Source organism: Ochlerotatus camptorhynchus, unplaced genomic scaffold (assembly GCF_037179485.1).
Source record: "Ochlerotatus camptorhynchus isolate MF236.1 unplaced genomic scaffold, CSIRO-AGI_Acam_v1.1 ptg000067l, whole genome shotgun sequence".
Classification (NCBI taxonomy): domain Eukaryota; kingdom Metazoa; phylum Arthropoda; class Insecta; order Diptera; family Culicidae; genus Ochlerotatus; species Ochlerotatus camptorhynchus.
This window is the reverse complement of record NW_027040557.1, coordinates 1,871,578-1,891,069: the sequence shown is the minus strand read 5'-3', so window position 1 is coordinate 1,891,069 and position 19,492 is coordinate 1,871,578. Positions and strand designations below refer to the sequence as shown.

Below are 19,492 nucleotides of genomic sequence, written 5' to 3'. Positions count from 1 at the left end.
GGTGGCGCTCACCATCGTCGTTGGACCAGACCATCAGACGAGGAGACGAGAGCGAAAAAAGTGAAATCCTTGGAAGGAACTGCCGCTGTGCGCTCAGCAAATAGCTGTAATTTGCTTCCCGTTTCACTTAGATTTTTTTTCAGAGTTTACGAAGTTTTCCTTGCGCTTTTAAAGAGTCCTTTTTCCACGGCAAGATTTATGGCCGTCATCCTTTGCAAAGGCTCTTTCTCTCTCTCTATTCCTTTGCTCCCAGGCTTCTTCGTCGCCAGCAATCGAGCGGAAATGGACATGGTTGGAAGCAAATAGGTACGGAACGGGGCAAGATTAAGTATTCCCAATTTTAATTATCGCCCGGTATGCTTTGTGTTCCGGTCCGGATTCAGTTGCCGCTGTCATTTCTATGAATATTTGACTCGGTTTGATGATTAGCAGTACCAGCGCCAGTGACAGTGCAGCAACTGACAGTTTGTACCTATTCAAATTCCAAAATGGATTTCTCACCATACTGATGCAATTCCGTTCTTCAAATTCACCATGGTTACAAACAAACAAAACAGGGTGATGTAGCAGGAGGCAGGAAGGGGGGCGGGGGGTTGAGGAATTGCAAAGTTTTCCGCATATTTTCAAAGGTCAAACTTTGCGAGAAAAGTTTATTCTTTCACCGGAAGCGGAGCGGTTATCTTTCATCTGGTGGTTGGAATGGGAACAGGGAAGTTTTCCATGTGGAATAAAAAGGCCGCCTGCTGAACCGAGACTTCGTTGTTCGGTCCATGCTAAAGCGGTGGATTTCAATTTGAGGAAAGGATTAATTGTTTTCCAATCGCAGTTCGTTCAGTGTTGCAGTTTGAAAGCAGTTTTCAAACTGAAATGGCCTAAGTTTGAAGCGGCTTACAAAGGGCATGCAGCAGCTTGTTACCCGGAGAATATTCATTATAAATTTAAGGACAAGGTTCATCGAAGCCTTATTTTATTCACCGCTTTGCGTTTTCAAGACCACAAATCTGAATGTCTAAAGGTTTCTCCTGAGTTCCCTTGGAATTCTACACAGTATTTCTTTAAAATTAACGCCCGAAATTTAATCAGAACTTACTTGGAGTTCTTCTTGAAATTCTTTTGAGAATCTTGATATTATTTTGTCATGGTAAATATTTAGAATTTCAGTGACTAGTTCATCTAACTTGTTACAACAATGGAACTCGAAACATTCAACTCGGTAAGTACTAATAGAATTCCAATTTTTTTTTCAGAACTTTTCCGCAGCTTCGCATCACCACATCATTTGCCGGATTTAATTTAACTTCGGTGCTTTTGCAGGGGAAAACTTTCTGCGAAAAAGCTTGGAAAAATTAAATTCTTCTTCCCTTCCCCAGAGCTTCTGCTGCTGCTGCTGCTGCTGTCGCTTCCAATACCGAAAGATCAAACACTTTATCCTGAATCTATGCAAAATCTGTAGCGCCACGCACCGGAAGCCTTCCTTCTCCCTTGCAAACCCCTCCCTGAAGGAAATCAGGCAAAGGTCGAAATTAATTTTCTTCTTTCATAACTCCGGGATTCTTATTTTGAGTTGCCGGTCGGAAATTCCGGACCGGGGAAGGGGGCGTAACCGCACTCCTCCGCAAAAACTCAGGCAGGCTCCGATTCGGTTCTGTGAAGTGCAGTTTTTGAAATTGAATCCCCTGAGGAGAGCGAGGCGGCATTAAATGCAGATCCTTGGGGTGCACTTTCTCCAGATCCAGACGGCCGGATCAATGTGATAGGCCTCATCGTTCGTTGCTGCCCGGATCCGGATGGGAGAATGCTATTTGCTGTTTAGAATTCGATATTAATTGAAATAGCTTTCGGTTTTGCTGCTACTACTGCCTTTCTTATTTGTGTGTGCATTTCCATCTTCCGCCCAGTTGGAGCATTTTGCAATAAAACGCACAAAATTTTCCTCAATCAAAGAACGAAACCGGACGTTCGGATGTGAATGGTTGCTATCCCATACTCCCAGACGGATCCGCAAGGAGCCGAGCCACTGACTGTACGGAAAGCGAGGTGTCATGCTTCCGTACACGCAAGGATAGGCTCCTTTCACAAAAGAGGCAAAGGCATAAATTTTAATGAACAAAACATGCATTTTCAAAGTCAGCGCTGAAGATTTATACCCGCTCGCTCGTTCAGAGTCGATGTGTGTTGTATTGTGCTGGGTGTGCTCTTAGAAAGTAGTAGCAACGATGGGGATAGATAGAGAGAGAGAGAGACAGACAGAGACACAAACAGTGAGCTGGCAGTTTCGCCCGACCCTGCCCCCGGGAATGGAATTCGGTTCCCTGTTGGATCCCCCTCGGGGCCAATGCGGAAAAGTATGGTTTTCAACAGCAAGAACAATAGTTCAAGAAGAAAGAGTCAAGTGATTTCCGAACGAACCGTCGTAGTTGGGAGATGGGTTTCGTTATAGGTTTGCACTGTGAAAAATTGGGGCTTGTTTGTGGAGGATCCGGAACAACCGCCAGATGGCAGTGTTATCAACCATAACAACTTTGTTCTGTCAGCCCCTACGCGGATAATTTCACATATCCGTAATGCCAAATCTGTCTCATTAATCTTCAAGATAGTTGATTGAGGTACACTGATAGACAGTTGGCATTTATTTGGTTCAAATTAACGTAAACACACTGTTTCACTTATGGAATACCAAAAAAGGAAGTTTTACTTAAAGAAAAGAAAAAAAAAATCAATTTGAATTGAAAAAAAAGCAGTGGCAAAACAAAGTGCCCACTTCAGTTAGGCTACAGAAAAGATAAATTAAATTAAAAGAAAAGCAATTTAATAATTAATGTGTTCTCCTTTGAACTTCAGGATTTAGCTTTTCCCATGGGCGCTCCAGGGTTTCAAAATAGTTATTTTTTATTGGTAACACCACTTTGGTCCACCCTCGAGAATCGCCCACAAATTCTCGTTGAGACCATTCCAGCAGTTTGATCCGACAAGACCAGAAGAAAGACTTTGCCTTCTTGGCAGTATGCTTCGGGTCGGTGTCCTGCTGAAATGCGAACTTCTCTTCAAGGCCGCATTACCTGTCATTATCCCGTCGATTTTCACGAGGCTTCCCACTCCACCCACGAAAAACACCCCCAGCCCATCACATTTCCTCCTCCATGTTTCACCGTGCCTTGGATGTGGCACTACTGAAGTTCCTCACCCGTTCTGCACAACACAAGAAACCTGAGTTCGGTTAAACAGCTCGAGTTTTGATTCGTCCGCCCAGAGAACCGTTTTCCAAAACTGTAGGGGCTTATCAGCATGCTTCTTAGCAAACTTAAGCCGTTTCGCTTTGTTTGCCGTTTCTGATAAATGGGACTGTGCTACGAGACGGCGACGAACAGTTCGACCGGAAACTGATAGCTGAAGGGTTTCCTGGATCCCGCGGACAGTTACCTTCGGGTTCTTCTTGACTTCGCGCATGATCTAGGCACAGACAAACAGACGTAACTCTTCATTGTGTATCTTCGTACATGCATTTAACGGTTGATTTGAATATTATCAGTTCCGCGAACTACTCGCCACAGCGCTGGCATCGGATCACTTTGACGTTTCTATATATTCTATAGAACTTTTATGCAATATTGTTTACGAGTTGACGAGCAAGCTTGTTTTCCGCGAGAAGCCAGATAGATGTCGCTACTGAGGTTATATGTTTTGAGATACTATGTTTTCAAGAACAAGTTTTTCAAAGAGTTACGTCTGTTTGTCTGTGATCTAGGTGTTCGTTCTCGCATCCGTTTGGCGCTTCCAAAATTTCATCAATTTTGGAACACTGGAACAGTACGATTACATTGGTATAAATCACCGTCTTAGTGCCCCTCGATGGTACTTTAGTATGAGTAAGCTATCAATTGGGTTCTTCAAGGGTATTGAGGTAAATGCATATTCAAGTTTTTCGATATCTGATATCCGACATTTTTTGTTAATTTTAAAACCCTGAAAATTTGTCATGTTACATAATCTAGCGAATTTATCCATGTCTGGAATATGGAATTTACAAACGGTGTACTGAACAAACTATAGCTGATAGGGGAAATGGATGTAATGTCGGCCTAAATGCCCCTAATTTGGTCCCATACATAAATTCAGCAGTCGACTAAATTTTCAATAGCGACCAAAAATATCCTTCAGTACCGTCCCAATGACGCGTTCATCTAGATAAAATGAATAAATAGCAGATTTTTAGCGATGGGCCCAATCTCAGATCCATAGGCCAACATTAGAGCCATTTATCCTATCACGTAATAGGCTTTTTTGATATCATATTTTATTACATCATAATGTTGATATCAATCTATTGTCTGAACGTAGTATAATGTCATGACGTCAGAGTAGGCGTGTAAAATGCATGAGAAAGTTAATACTGTCTGCCACACCTTTTATTTTACTAAACTTATAAATTGATTACACGCTTAAATAATAATGCCTCGAATAATGCCTGTTTTAGTCACCTTTCTCAACGGGAGGGGGTATTACTTTTGCGTCTTTTCAGAAACATATGGGAATTCGCGTAGTGAACCATATAGAGTTCTCTACCACCGTTAGTATTAGTCAGAAGTTTCACTAATACATGCATTTTACTGGTTGAAAATAAAAAAACTAACCGCTGTCAAGTCGAACACTTTGACAGCTGATTTTGTGGTTGAAAAAAATAAACAAACCGATTTTACAGGGCTGTGCTAGCTAGGTTGTATAAAACGCTGGCCAGACTGAGGAGTTATAACATGTTATAACGGTTGTCAAATAATTGTAACACAGAAACCACCATCAAGATAGCGCTATAACCAACCATCAATACGAAACTACAATTTTAAATTGGCTCACTACTTGACTAGCCTATTGGTTCCAAGCAAATCGATTAACGTACCCAATTCTAGTCGAAATACTAGTACTATGCAATGTTTGTTTTGATTCCCTATGAAAGTTTGACAGATAAAATGAGGGGTTATTGGTTTTTCCTATGTTTCGAGGGGTGAATCGATTAGCTTGGGACCGAAGAGAGTACCAGAGCTGAGCCAAAAAGTTGAGCACGTTATTTCGGGACCTTCTGGTCTTAGAGTTACCTCTATGTTATAACTCTGTAGTCTGAACGTAGCATAAGTGAGATGTTGCGTCGAGAAGTCAATTGTTAATTTATAACATTTGCTAGATACCCTCCGAGGGAGAAGGAGAGTTGACTGTATTTGAAATGTGATCTGATTTCAACGCTAAGCATTAGCGGCGCCGGTGGTGTAGTGGTAAGCGTGATTGCCTCTCATCCCAGCAGGCCTGGGTTATGAGGCATAACATCTCTGATCACGCCTTCCTTCGGGAAGTAAAGCCTGTCGTCCCCGGTTCATGAGTTGATGGGCCGATAGGTAGGGTCCAGGTGTGGGAGCTGCCTCCTTGGCGTCGCACGGAAAACAAGATCGACGGAAAATAAATCAAGGAAAAAAAAACGCTAAGCATTAGGAATACAACAATTCTAGATAGAGCTGGAATTAGGGCCTAACAGCTTTTGTAAAAATGACTTCTCTTGACGATTTCTAGAAATTCAAGGCTCGCCCACGCACACCATCATCCTTATCGGGTAGGGAAAGACTTCCCTTATCCGATGGTTAGGTTGGTCTGCTTGAACGTGCCTTGAATTCCTACACTCAAAAAATTCTACACGTTTGATTCATGTGTTTCAGCTCTTGATTTTTCAATTGCACATTCAAGTTAATTTGATGTGTTTTCAACATTCATTCGAAGTGCTTTACACTTAAGTTCTAAGTGTTTTGATCTATGAAATGTTGAAAAATTGTACCATATCAATGTAAGTGGATTGCACGTTGAATCCATTTGCACAATTTATTAAATCCCGCTACTGTTCAAAACATAAGTGTTTTGCATTTCAGCACGATATGATTTGCTTGTTCTGCAAATGTAAACAACAGAACTTTGTTTGCCACCTGTCAATTGCATAAGTTTGATTCGAGTTATTAAATTTCGTTCCGTAATATCCCAGGTTTTATCATTCAATTAGCTGCTGAAGAAGCAGCTGTGATCTTCACGAATACATCCTTGATTTAAGCAGCAGATGAGGCACTGTGAAACCGAGTTTGGATTAATTTTACTGCAAACAAAATCGGGATGGTAATTTGTTCAAAATATGCCGCCTAAACAACTTTTTCTTTTCAGAACTGATGTAATCCAGAAGAAAGGTGCAGTTCAATTTATGTCAAAATTTTCGTAATGTCGTTGTCGAACGGAATTTGGAAGAACGATCATCCGTATGGCGATTCCAGTCGTAGTCACTGCAGCTGGAGGAATATGTGTGCCTTTCGTGTGATTTCTCGACCGTAACGGAGAACGGGAGTTAGAACGTTGCATGTCTGGACCAAACAAAATCAATTTCAATAATGTTCAGTATTATTATCTATTGTATTGTCTATTAAATAATATGATAGACAATATGATGTTGAGAGTAGAATATTCGACAATTATGTGATTGGTTGTTGACACTGACATTTGAAGTACATGAAATCCAAATGTGTAACAAATGGCTTTATAGCGTTACTGAATAGATTGTATCATCTGATTCACACATGAAATAGATGTGTTTAACAATTTGCGCGAAATCAAGTGTGAAACACATTATAGTAACGTGCTCATTTTTTTGAGTGTAGAAATCATCGATAGAAGTCATTGTTTACAAAAGCTGTTACGCTCTTATTCCAGCTCTATCTAGAATTGTTCTTTTCTTCTTCTTTAGAAGATTATGAAGATTTACATTTACAACTTGGTTTTGGAAATTATCCCTGTTTCGACTTATGCTACCATTGCCATTTTAAATCATCATGATGTCTTTTTCAGCGTGATCGTTTACGACCTCCTAATTATTTATTAACTATATAGTTTCCATGACCCAGAAAAATTCTCAAGCACCAGGAAAGCTGCAATTTATACCACATTTATAAAAAATCACATTCTTTGTTGTTGATAAGGTGATCATCATATCTCTTATAGCGAATTCGTTTATTATTCAGTTCCAACCTGGATCGGGTATCAAGATTGGGCCTGCTTGTTTTCTGACAAACGTCAGTTTGCTCGTTTGTTTTTAAAACCTGGCTCCGGTTAAGGTTCGCACTGACAAAAAGTTCGGTGTCGCACTGGGTTGGAACTGGTTCCAACCCCGATAATAAACGAATTCGCTATTAGTGATGCAACCCGCTTTCTCCCTGTTAACTGGAGCTACATTATGGAACCAAGTCGAAACAACTGTTTTCATACAAGCGTTCATACGAAAACGCTTCTTTTCGACTTCCCCAATGAGGCCGCTGATCTAAAACTTGGAGAGTGGTGGTGACTTTGTCGTTCCATATCGTGATGGTGATTGGCTGATATTGATATTGGCAAGACAAATTAGTACACACGTGTGTGACGTGTGCTTTTATCTAGAACCTTTAAGTTTAAACAAAAAAATTGGAGATGTCCAGATGTTCCCGTTCAGACGCTAAGACTAAATGATTACAATGGTAACAAAAGGCGAAACAAGAATAATTAACAATACAATGTGGAAAATATATATATTCGTAAACAAGCAGTTCGTGAGCAGTTAGTCGGCTCAAATTTCAAATACAGTCAAGTCTCATTCTTTTTAACGTGATATTCTCCCTAACTCGGTGGAAATCCAGGTCACTTCAACCACATCAACTTTCAATGCAAAATTCCAAAATTTACCACCGTAACTCGAAATTCTTTCCTAACTCATTGATTGCAACTATCTATTTATAACGAGTTTTCTGTAATAAGTTTTACCTTTATTTCGCTCTCTCGTTTTCTCCCTCGCTTTCTTTCTTTCTCTCTTTGATTCTCTCTTATTCTCTCTCATTCTCATATTAACTCACGCTGCATCTATTACAGCAAGGATACTGATTTCGATATATCAATAGGGTAGAGAACTACTTCGTCGTAAACGTCCATTTCCGTTCTATCGAGCAGAAAACATCAGTATAATCAATGATTTCACCGTGCACAAATCAGTAATACGTTTGTACCGATGTGTTAGTTCACAAGCTACAACACAAAGCTTATTAGCGTATTGTGTGAATATTTACACTCATTGTTCTCAAAACAAAAGAAGCGCTCCTAGCAAACTCGTCTACCGTCATCCGTAGCACGGAATTGAAACTCGTAGGACGAATTTGGAATCAAGAAACAATGTTAGATTTTTAACAATATCCCAACAATGTGTGGCTCTTTATCAAATTCAATGGTAGAAAGGGGAATAAATTTAGAAGTAATCTTTGATAGAAACATTTCAAACATTTCATAGTAGAAAGGGGAATAAATTTAGAAGTAATCTTTGATAGAAACATTTCATTTCTTGTGAAAACCCGTTCAAGAATGAGTGGTTAAGCGTGGGTTGTGCGTAGTAGGACGGAAATTAGATCAAAAACCCTATGTTAGCTCAAGTTCATATGCGAGAATATTGCTACGTCATATATCTCAAGAAATCACGCGTCCACTTATAAAAGCATATGTTTTATTTAAAAAATCTCATCGTTCTACATTTTGGACTTGGACCCCTGTCAACGGAAAAAGCTCAATTTTCGATATGTTACATAATTAGTCCCAATAATAATTATCCACGTGGGAAAACATGTCCCTGAACGATTTTTAAAAATAAGCCCCACCCTAATAACAAATTGATCATTTCAAGAAATTCAATGTGAGTAGTTAATTTCAATGGAATCATTTTTTTCTCATCCTTATCGAGAAAAACTAACACTTTATACAATAAAATTACCTAAAATCCCTTATAAGCTTTGTTTACCTAAGATATTGTATTACTAAATCACTATTTCACACTGAATTTTTTTTTCAGATATCTATAACTAAAATGCGCCAAATTGGGTTCTTTAATTTTGAAAAATAAACCGGTTACTATACATCACCTACAAGGGCTTCGTTTTTTGAATAACGATACATTTTTTCGATCCCATTTAATTCCATCTCGATTTTTAGATTACGATTTAAAGCAAAATAAACAATTCACTGTTTGACACTATACCAACAAATTAACCGCTCGCTTCCATACAAACTCCCATCGAGGGGTGCTAAGATGGTAATTTTGCTAATGTAATCGAACACATTTAAAATAGTTTCAGTGTATCAAAATTGATGAAATTTTGTACTTCCGTTCTATCCTTAAAGAACCCAAATGGTGTCAAGAAGGGGGTTTTTATTGTCTTCGAGGATTTTCAAGGTCTTTCTAACTATCTGGACCACCACTTGCACAAGTTTGTGCTTAAAAATTGAATGATTTTTGAGAATTTTTCGGTTATATTTATGAGGTTTTCCATTTTTTCTTGATCTATAGCGCTAAAAATGTTCAATGATATTTGAGATTTCGCCTTGTCTGAACCAATCTGCTTTTCAGTTTTTGAAAGGAATCAGAGCAATCTTAAGTAGCTTGCATTCCTGTGGTGGGAAAACAACGCAATTTTTCACAGTGCGTTCCCATTTCTAGAAGCGAGGAAGCGAAACTAAACAAAAGCCCTCAAGGGAAGAACCGTCCGTCGTCGTCGTCGTCCCAAGTTACAAACACAACCAGATGGAGCGAGCGAGATAGAGAGAGAGAGAGAGCGGACCTCCGACCGCGTTTGGTCTTCATGATCCGACAAAGGAGAGTGCCAAGTAGCTTTTCCGGATTGCGTCCGGCGTCGTCGTTTTCTTGTCCGGATCCATTCGTTGGTCGGTTGGTTGGCTGGATGATAGCGATGGCTACGACGATGCCGTCCAATCCAATCCCATGGACGAGGACCAACAGCAAGCGAACCCTATTCTATCCCAATATCTGGACCGACTGCTGGTTCTCTGTTGCCGTATTAATATATGTGTATTCGCTCACTAATTGCACATTCTTGGCATAGTTTTCCGGCTCAAACCCCCCTGTTTTGTTGATCCGTCGTCGGTCGTCCTAACTTTCTATAGTGGAAGCGAACGGCAGCAGACAACAATATGTTTATATCACCCATTTCCCGGAGAAGACAACGACGGGAACAAGCGAAGCCCATGATGATGGTTGGCATCCTTCCGAGAGAGAGAGCGAAGTAAACGAAAAAGAGTCTGAGTCCTGTGAAAGTGCTCATCCTCATTCCTCGAATCTTGCCCGATTGGGGCGCTAAGGCGGCGTGTGTTGGCCTATAGCAGCGCATTTGGTATGTAGTGTGCCTACCCGAGTACAGTTATACCTCCATATATGCGGTGGGTGGTACAGTCCAGTTCAACCAATTGTGTTGATTTTCTGCAGATATCTAGTTTATGGTTGACACTAATCAGCGTAATTGGATGAAGAAAAGCCGAGAAACAACGGTGGGTGGACGGTACCACCCACCGCATATGTGGAGGGGTTACTATAGTTGGATGTTGGATCCCCTGCTTGCTTACAAATTGTCTGTTCATCGTCTTCCGTTTAAAAAAAAAAAGAGAACGTACACCGAGTGGTACAGTGGGACCTGTTCAAATGCGGATGTTATAGTTGTTGAGAGATTTTCCCAAAGGTCTTTACGTCAAGTCTGAATAAACTCTATATTGAAGGTCCAAGGAACCGCTTCAGGTTCGGGTAGATCTTTGTGTTGAAAGGATCTACAGACATTAACCTTAAAAGATATCTTGAAGATGTGTGAATGAACTGAAATCGGAAAAAGTAATAGAAGCCTAAAATCCAAGTTCAGTTACACTTTGTTAGGAAATAGAGCAGCGCCAAACGATAAAAATTCCTCAAATCAATGAAATGGTATAAGAAAACTGACTCCGGGCCAACATTAAACCTATTAGCCTCAACACGCTGAAAGGGTTTTTGAAAATCAAGACCAACAATTGAAATGGCCTTAAATCCATTTAGTAAACAAACCTTGTAAGGCCATTTTCTCGCGAACCGAAACCATAAACGGGCAGAAGAGAATTTCCCCTAAATGTTCATTATATTAATTTTCCTTTGCGGACTTCGGTTCGCGAGAAAATGGCCTTACAAGGTTTGTTTACAAAATGAAGTTAAGGCCATTTCAATTGTTGGCCTTGAAATGTCCTGAAAACTGGCAAAATAATCTCGAAAACGCCCAAATTACACGACACACTAATCCAGGCCTCTGCTTTTCGGTAATTTTTATCTGAGGAACTCTACGGAAAATCGTATCAGTGAAAAATTCAAAAAATTTAAAATTTATTCCAAATTTGTCCAGACTTTGTACAGTTACATTTAATCATATTTTTTTTTCGATTTTATTGATTTCTTACGTTTAATGGCAATTTGATATTTTATCGACTTTTTCAGTTGTTCAAAAACTCGGTAAAATTTAACCGACTTCGGTGATCTGAATTCAGTGTGTAAGAACGTCAAAATATTCAAAATGGCCACAACATAACTAAACCAAAATTTGATGCCATTTTGGTTTAGTTATGTTGTGCTGTTAATTATAATATAATTCGATTGAAGATGAACCAATACAACCATTCAATCAATTCTGTGAAAACGAATTCTCACATGACCATAATTTGAAGAGCCCCTTTCTCATTCGAACCTCATCGTCACTGTCAATTAGGTCACTCACTATCATTTGTTATACGACAGTGGAGTATGGAAGAAACCCAGCAAATGGTCCCAACCAAACAAACAAGTCGACCCGATGTCGGATCAATGTAAGGCAAATTTAAGGGGTTTGGTAGAAGTCAGGTTGGTGTCGGGTTGGCTTAGTTTTTTAGCCGGAATGTCGACCAGAGCTCCATTTATGTGTAGGTTACACTCAATTGAATGATATCAAGCGTTTCTCAAAAGAGAATGATCCATGCCTTCGTCAAATGGCTAAGCAACTGATATCACCCATTCGAAGGTCTCCTTTGATAGCTGATACCTGCTTTTCTCATTTTCATCAAAAATGTTTAATTGATTTTGAGAATTTACAGCACTGATCAAAACACTAAAATGGCTTAGAATACATTTGTTCTTAAACTCACTAAAACGGTCAGACTACTCTTACAACAATTTTTAAAATGACAATCGAAATGTCAAAATGGTCCTTAAACGTCAAAAATGGCCCGAGAAAAATAAAAAATGGCTTACCAATCCTACCTTCCTATAAAATTGACCTTGATTTTGCCAAAATGGCTTGAAACCGGTTGAATAGTCCTGAAATTATTGATAACCAAATAGGTAGTGGAAATCGTAAATGTATTTAAAACGCCAAAGTCTTTAAGAAAGTATGATTCCAAGACCAACAATTGAAATGGCCTTAACTCCATTTTGTAAACAAACCTTGTAAGGCCATTTTCTCGCGAACCGAAATCCGCCAAGGAAAACCAATCAAATGAATAGGTAGGGAAAATTCTCCTCTACCCGATTGTGTTTTAGGTTTGCGAATGTAGGTTTCGGTTCGCGAGGAAATGGCCTTACAAGGCTTGTTTACAAAATGGAGTTAAGGCCATTTCAATTGTTGGTCTGGAATTTTCGCATATCTTTGATAATTTACAATTCAACTAGAAAAAAAACCAATCGAATGTTATTGTAATAAAATTTGGATTATCCCAACATAATTTTTAATTAAGATGACTTCTTCTTCTTCTTTGCATTTCAAGTTAATTGCTTATCGTATATTAGCTTATTGCGTGCCCTCAACTTAGTGTTCTAGATGCACTTCGACAGTTATTAATTGAGAGCTATCGATGCCTGTTCTTTTTTTGCATTAATATAATTGTGTGGCAAGTACAATCATACTCTACGCCCAGAGAAATTCCTAGACCAGACCGGGAATCGAACCCAGCCACCGTCAGCATGGTCTTGCTTTGTATCTGCGCCTTTACCGACTGAGTTAAGGGAGGCCAGATGAATTCGATCCATAGATTGAGAAACGCTGATCTACGCAGTTTCCATTTTGAATCTCTATGCGATACCTTCAAAAATGCTGCCAACAAATTTTCACCGCCACGAGGCTGCAGGCCTTAAGATCCTAAACAAACTTATGAAGTAACGAAATTTTTCTAGTCTCTAATTAGTAAATTACTGAGTAACTATATTAGATTTTCTGAGACAGTAAATGTGTTCTAAATATCACAAACCTCCGAGTGTTTCAAGTTGTTTAAGACAACGTAACACCTATCATTTCTCATGACCTCTTTTACAAATTCAATTCTCCGTAAATCGGTATTGAAGGATCGAGGTAAGATGAGGGTAATGGTGTCCTTTTTGTTGTGAAGACCAGTACATTAAAAACGATAAAATCGATTGGTCAGTTGGCGTGGAACAGCTCATTTGGCCTGGAACTGTATTTGAAACCTCGGCTACATTTCAGATTTGTCAGATTGTATGTAAATGTTACAAATAGCAAGGTAGAACAGCTAAACGGGCAACTAAGCAAACGTCTAATTCGTTTATCTCGAAATAAATGAAATGTCACTTAGTCGGACCAAACACTGATCAAATAATATTGAGTCTCTCTATTTTATTGAAACGTTGAAATGATTAGAATTGGTTGAAACGTTACGAAAATAAATAAACAACAAATTCGGGAAAATGTATTGTATGCTCGATCTGTGTTCAACAGCATCGTTGACTACTTCCGGAAACGTAATTTAATTTGAACAGCTTTCTTGGTGGGCTTAAACGAGCGCCGGTCGCAATAGTTTGTGCTGATGTAAGGGGCGGTGTGACCTAGGGGCGACCGTTTTTTTTACTTACTGAGCAGAAGATCGTGGGTTCTATTACAGACCTCGTTACATTTCTGTTTTTATAGGGTTGCATCGATTTTTTTAAAACATAAAATCGTATACCAAAACGAATCCTTGCCTGTTAGGGTGGGTGTACCAGTTATGGCTATACGTTCCTAGCCTCATAATCTCTTCCTGTGGTGCTCGTGGAGTTGTCGAGGTCTTTTTGGATTCCTATAATTTCCTTTCATCTCCCTAATGGACCTGCATTCGGAAGTGGCCGGTGCTGGTATTGCACAACATACATGCGATCACCAGAAATTGCTATAGTTATCTGTCCAATTACAGCTTATCTTTGCAATAACGGAGATGCAACCACGGGGGGTCAATCATGCTTATGCTCATGCTCAAAAATCAGAAACCAGCGTCGTCTATCGATCGTGAGTTCAAGATGACCGAGGCAAAGTTCTTCCTGAGACTCAAACATGGTTACGACCAAGAACGTGACGATTGGATGCGCTCACAACGCAACTACTGCCTTCAAGATTTGGAAAAGGTTGGAATGATCGAATATAACCCTACCAAAGGTCGTGTCAATAAGGGTCTCTAGTTGAGTCTTGTTGGGAGCTGATGGCGGATTGTTCATATTGAAAACTGATGATGCATTTTCAGAAACCTCAAAAGAATAAACTTCATCGGATTCCTATATGTCGACTGGGATATCCGTTTTAAGGACTGCAAGTGTTCAAGGTGTTCGGTTCACCGATATCCTGTGTAACCCGTAACCAACCAAACAGTTTCTATATCCTTAAGCGAAGCAAAGTTCATATGTTGCTCTGAGGTCGCATTAGAACCGGCTTCACTGTGAACTTTTGCATTTTCCCAGCACGACGCATTCACAAGAAAAGCTTCCCTTTCCCAATGGGTTACCGTATTACCTAGAAGAGGTAAGCACACTTTTGCTTGTGAGTATAGAAACTGGCACGTATTTTACTTGCTGCTGCTGCTGGACGTTCGGGACCGATATTTTCCCCCATTCTCTCGTTTTGGGTCTTCAGTCAGATCGTTATATTTAACCCAGCATCATCATCATCATCAACATCGTCGACGAGCGATGTAGAACCGAACCGGAGTCCCTCCCTTCTATATTGTTATTCGGAAATTTTATTAGTTTCTCCGCAAAATTGAAAACGATTAGTTTACAGCGTGTGTCCCTTTTTGCCAAAAGCCTCTTTGTAATAAGGGACAGGTTTCTGAAAATTACGCTTCTTTGTCTCAGTCACGGGGCAATCAAAGTACTGCACTAGTCTGATGTGCATGGCAAGAGACAAAGTTTCCCGCTTTGGGTCCTGAACTTTTCACACGACGGCCGTCGATCGTGCGGTGATGAATTCGGCAAGTCGAGCTTTGAATAATTTGTCACATGTAATTTTCGAATGCGCTTTATAATACTCCAAAACGCCAAACACCAAGAAGTGCGAAAAGAGCACGCTTATCAAAGATTAAGCAGGGGTGATTTTTTCTTTGTTGTAATGCATCAAAGTAGGCGTCGTCGGCAGTGTGAAGGGAAAGACGGAAGTGTTGCGTGACGAGCACCTTCATCATCATGGCCTGCTAAGCTGCCAAAGGGCTCGCTTCTCAGAGCGGAGATGTGGGTTTATTAAATTTATTACACGTAATAATTTGCTAAAAGGATGTTCCCTTTTATTATACGAAGGGGAAGCCGGCGGTGTCTTCTTTTTATATTCGATTCGAGAGGTTAGAGGGGGTTTCCTCGGTTTCCCTACCAACTCGCTTCAGCCGAGCAGAAGATGAAGGAGACGAGCTGGGTAGGGGGTGTCAGTGTTATGGGCTATGATTTATAATTAAATTTTATATTAATTTTCCGGCTCTGGTGGTGGGCTGTAGTGGTTAGAGAGAAGTAAAACTGGGAGCCCGTGGGACGAAAAGGTGGATGAGGAAGTGAGAGCAATTTGTTGGCCCTTAAAATTGAGAGTTAAATTTGTAAAAGCGCATAAACGTGGACGTGTGCTTGTGATTGGGTGCAGGTGGGTGGAAATCCGAGGAAACTGGTATAGGTTCATTTGAGGCTGAAGCCAAATTTACCATTGTTTATTGAATGAACATTTGCATTGGAGGAGGATTCAGAGTGAAGTAACTCTATGGGTGAAACTTAATGATCCTATAAGTGACGACTAATCTCTTTAATGTTGATAAATCCATTAATCAAATAGAAATTCTGAGGAGAGCTTCGAGGAAATATGGATAATAGCTCCAAAGGCATTGAGCTCTTAATATAGCTCAAACAATTTATTATAGAATTTCAAAGTAGTTTGAAGATAGTGTCAGATAAGATAATTCATAGGAAATTTGAGGGAATTTCAAGGAATTTCCGGGAGGGTTTGGCAGGAAATTTTAAGCATATTTCCAAAGAAACTCCGAGTAGTCTCAGGAGGTCTCATAGGAGAATGGGGCAAGGGAATTCTAATTAGAATTCCAAGAAAACTCCAAAAGATCATCTCTAGAGCATGTTGAGAAGAATTTCCAAGGAAATTTTGGTATAATACTATTCTAAACTCTAAATGACATACCAAAAGAATTCCGGGGAATATTCTTAGCTAATTGTTATGAAAAATTAAGTAAATTTCAAGAATTTTCCGGAGCGAATTCGTTAAGTATTCTGCACTAAAATCAAGACTATTTTAGAGAAAATTTCTAGAGAATAAAGAACAGAATCATACGATTTTAAAGGGGTATCATGAAATTAAAATAAATTTTGAAAACATTTCGGAATGATCCTAAGAAAATCCATGAGAAATTTGCAAAGATATAATGAGATAAGTTTCAATGAAATAATTTATATAAAATTGAAAATGTTTCTAGATTTCGTACACAGAATTCGATTAGTATAGGGGTAAATTGCACTATTTTGGCCTATGGATCTGAAGATTGGGCCCATCGATAAAAATCTCCTGTAACAGTGCATATGGACACTACAAATGGATATTTTTTAAATAGAAATTACTAATTAATCCTTCTCTCTTTCTTTATACAGGTATTCCACTAAAACGCCCACATTCAGCAGGATTCATCAAGTCGTCGAAGCCCAACAAATTAATCGGATTGAATAAAACCATCCCATCGCTTCATAGGGACGTAGCATTTCTGAAGAAATGCCAAAACTATAAGAATATAAGCCATAGGATTGAGGTACGGACTCCCATCCCACCCAGCGTAGTAAAGAGGCTGGAAGCAGAGTTCATCAAGGATAGTATCAGACGACTAAAGTCTGGTCTACTTAGAATCTCGATACTTTATTTATTCTACAGCAGCGCCTGTAGTGGTCGGATTTGGAATATTTTGTCAGCGATTTGTTTTGACAGTACACGTGTTTCAGCGGGGAAAATTTCGTCGATGGAAGACGAGAAAATTAAATTGACCCTCCGCAGTTGCAAATTCCTTGCCAGATCATCAGTTTCCGGACGAATTTATCGGCGAAAGCAAACTTGAATTTTCTGGGGACATCACCCCGTGCTGTGTCAAATAAAACTTGGGAACCTGCCTGAAATAGGTTTCGTCGTCCATGAGAAGGCATCCTCTGTACTTCGTCAGAAAACAGTCGTACAACTTCCGGGCGAGTGTTCTGGCCACTAGATTCTGCTTCATCGTCCTGTTCGGTTGCTTGGAGGCACGGAATGAACGGTAAGCTGCTCGCAGATGGATCCTCCGGACGGTACTACGGCTGGCACCGTATTTTTCGGAAGGAGTTTCCAATTATATTCCAGGAGTTGCTGTCTATGGCCAAGGTAGCAGAGGAGTGTGAATCGGATAGGAAGCTAAACAGACTACGACACGAGTCTCAACGGACACGGTCGACACACCGAACGGGTGAGCAGCAGACGCCAACCACCATCAACACGACGCCGAGGGTTCACTCCATTGGTTGTCAATCGATCGACGACCGCATTCACGGAAGAACAATTGGCACGCCTCACCAAGGGGCTAGGATAAGCAATTACAATCAAGTCACACGTGGAGCAGATCATCATTGACCTGGAGACAGCGATTATCAAGACATTTCCAACATAATCACAGAATACAGCCAGGACTATCACATCGAACATAATCAAGAACAAACAGGAACAAAGTCGCAGCAACGAAAAGGAAATTTGAATTGCAAAGGAGATGAAAGCTTAAGCAGTATATTATGAGAAATGGGCAATGCGGACGATTACGACAATCAGATGATGACAAAGATTAACAACGGACCGTATATGCAGCTTCGAGTGGACCTCCTACTGAAACACGTTGAAACATCACTGGAGAAGTGTAAATCAATATTATGAGATGGAGCAGGTCAATCCCATTCTACCCAAGATCAAAGGTCTCAACAAAGTCCACAAACCTGAGAATGAAATGCGAGAGATCGTGTCTGCACAAACTAGCGAAGTGGTTAGTCACACAATTCCAGAGTATGCCCAATCAGTTCCAGAGTAAGGCAGTTAGTAACACCCAGGAGTTCGCCCAGCAATTATTATCTTCAGGAGACATCAACGAGGACGAGAAATCCCCTATCCCCGTTCCTGTGTGACCTTTTCATGGCTAACTTGGAGACAATCCTGAAGGTGAAAGGACTATTACCAGTGGCGTCGCCCTAACCTCAATCTACCTGTGCACACCAGCTCTCAAAACATTCACAAATTTCGAAACATTACCTGCAATAGTTAAATATTAGTGAAACTAGGAGATTCTGTAAATTTTAACAGGTAAACAGTGAGGTCTCTGACGCCACTGACTATTACCAAACCGTTTGTGGAGGTTTGTCAACGATGTCTTAGCGTAGTTAAACAGGAAGCCCTTCCACAAGATGAGATCAACATAATTCACAAGGATATAAAATTCACTCACATGGTAGAAAAGATGGGAATCATAGAATCGTCCAAAAGAGTTATTCCTTATAGTTCCAATATTCATTCCAAAAATGGCCGTCTTTCATAACATGATTCATCGGATGCAGACTCTTCCACTCAGCGAAACATGAAAGGTTAAGGAATTGCAATACATCTTCGAAACAGCGAAACTCAACTGATGCAAGGTGACTACAATCCAGGCAATAATCGATAAAAAAGCAAAAAATCTACTAAGGAGATTATTTACACCCCTGACAAGAGCATCTGAAACCTTGAAACGAGTATCCGCTCCATTTGGTCAAGATATTTCTTGTAAGCTAAGACCCCAGTTTAAAAAAAAATCAGAGTGGATTTAGTTTTCACTAGTAGACATAACCAGTTAAAATCATTGTAAGGATCCACTAAAGACCCTGTTAATGTTTTAGGTACAGCAGGATTATATCTGTCATTCCTCTTTACATACCAGATTAGCAACTGTCAACACGATAACGCCAACCGGTGGAAACTAACGATTTTAAATTGGCTCAGTACTTGACTAGCCTATTGGTCCCAAGCAAATCGATTAAGGTACCCCATTCTAGTCGAAATTCTAGTACTACACTATATTTGTTTAGTTCACTATGGAAGTTTGACAGAAAAAAAGAAGGGTTCGTGGATTTTCGTATGTTTCGAGGGGTGCATCGATTAGCTTCGAACCGAAGATAGTACCAGAGCTGAGCCAAAAAGTTGAGCACGTTTCTTCGGGACCTTCTAGTATTAGAGTTACCCCTATGGTTATTTATTTATTTGTTTATTTATTTGTTCTTCGTCTTCGACAGTGTCGTACAGACTAGTTTAACTTATGCTATGTTTTTAATCCTATTTTTAAAACAATTTTTGGACACATT

General features: G+C 39.9%; 1 protein-coding gene across 3 annotated transcripts in view; it reads right to left on the bottom strand.

Annotated features, from left to right (window-relative positions):
• scalloped (TEA domain transcription factor 1 homolog scalloped) overlaps positions 1-19,492 on the bottom strand; it is a 303,834-nt gene that overhangs the window by 16,324 nt on the left and 268,018 nt on the right. The gene's annotated exons all lie outside the window — the stretch shown is intronic.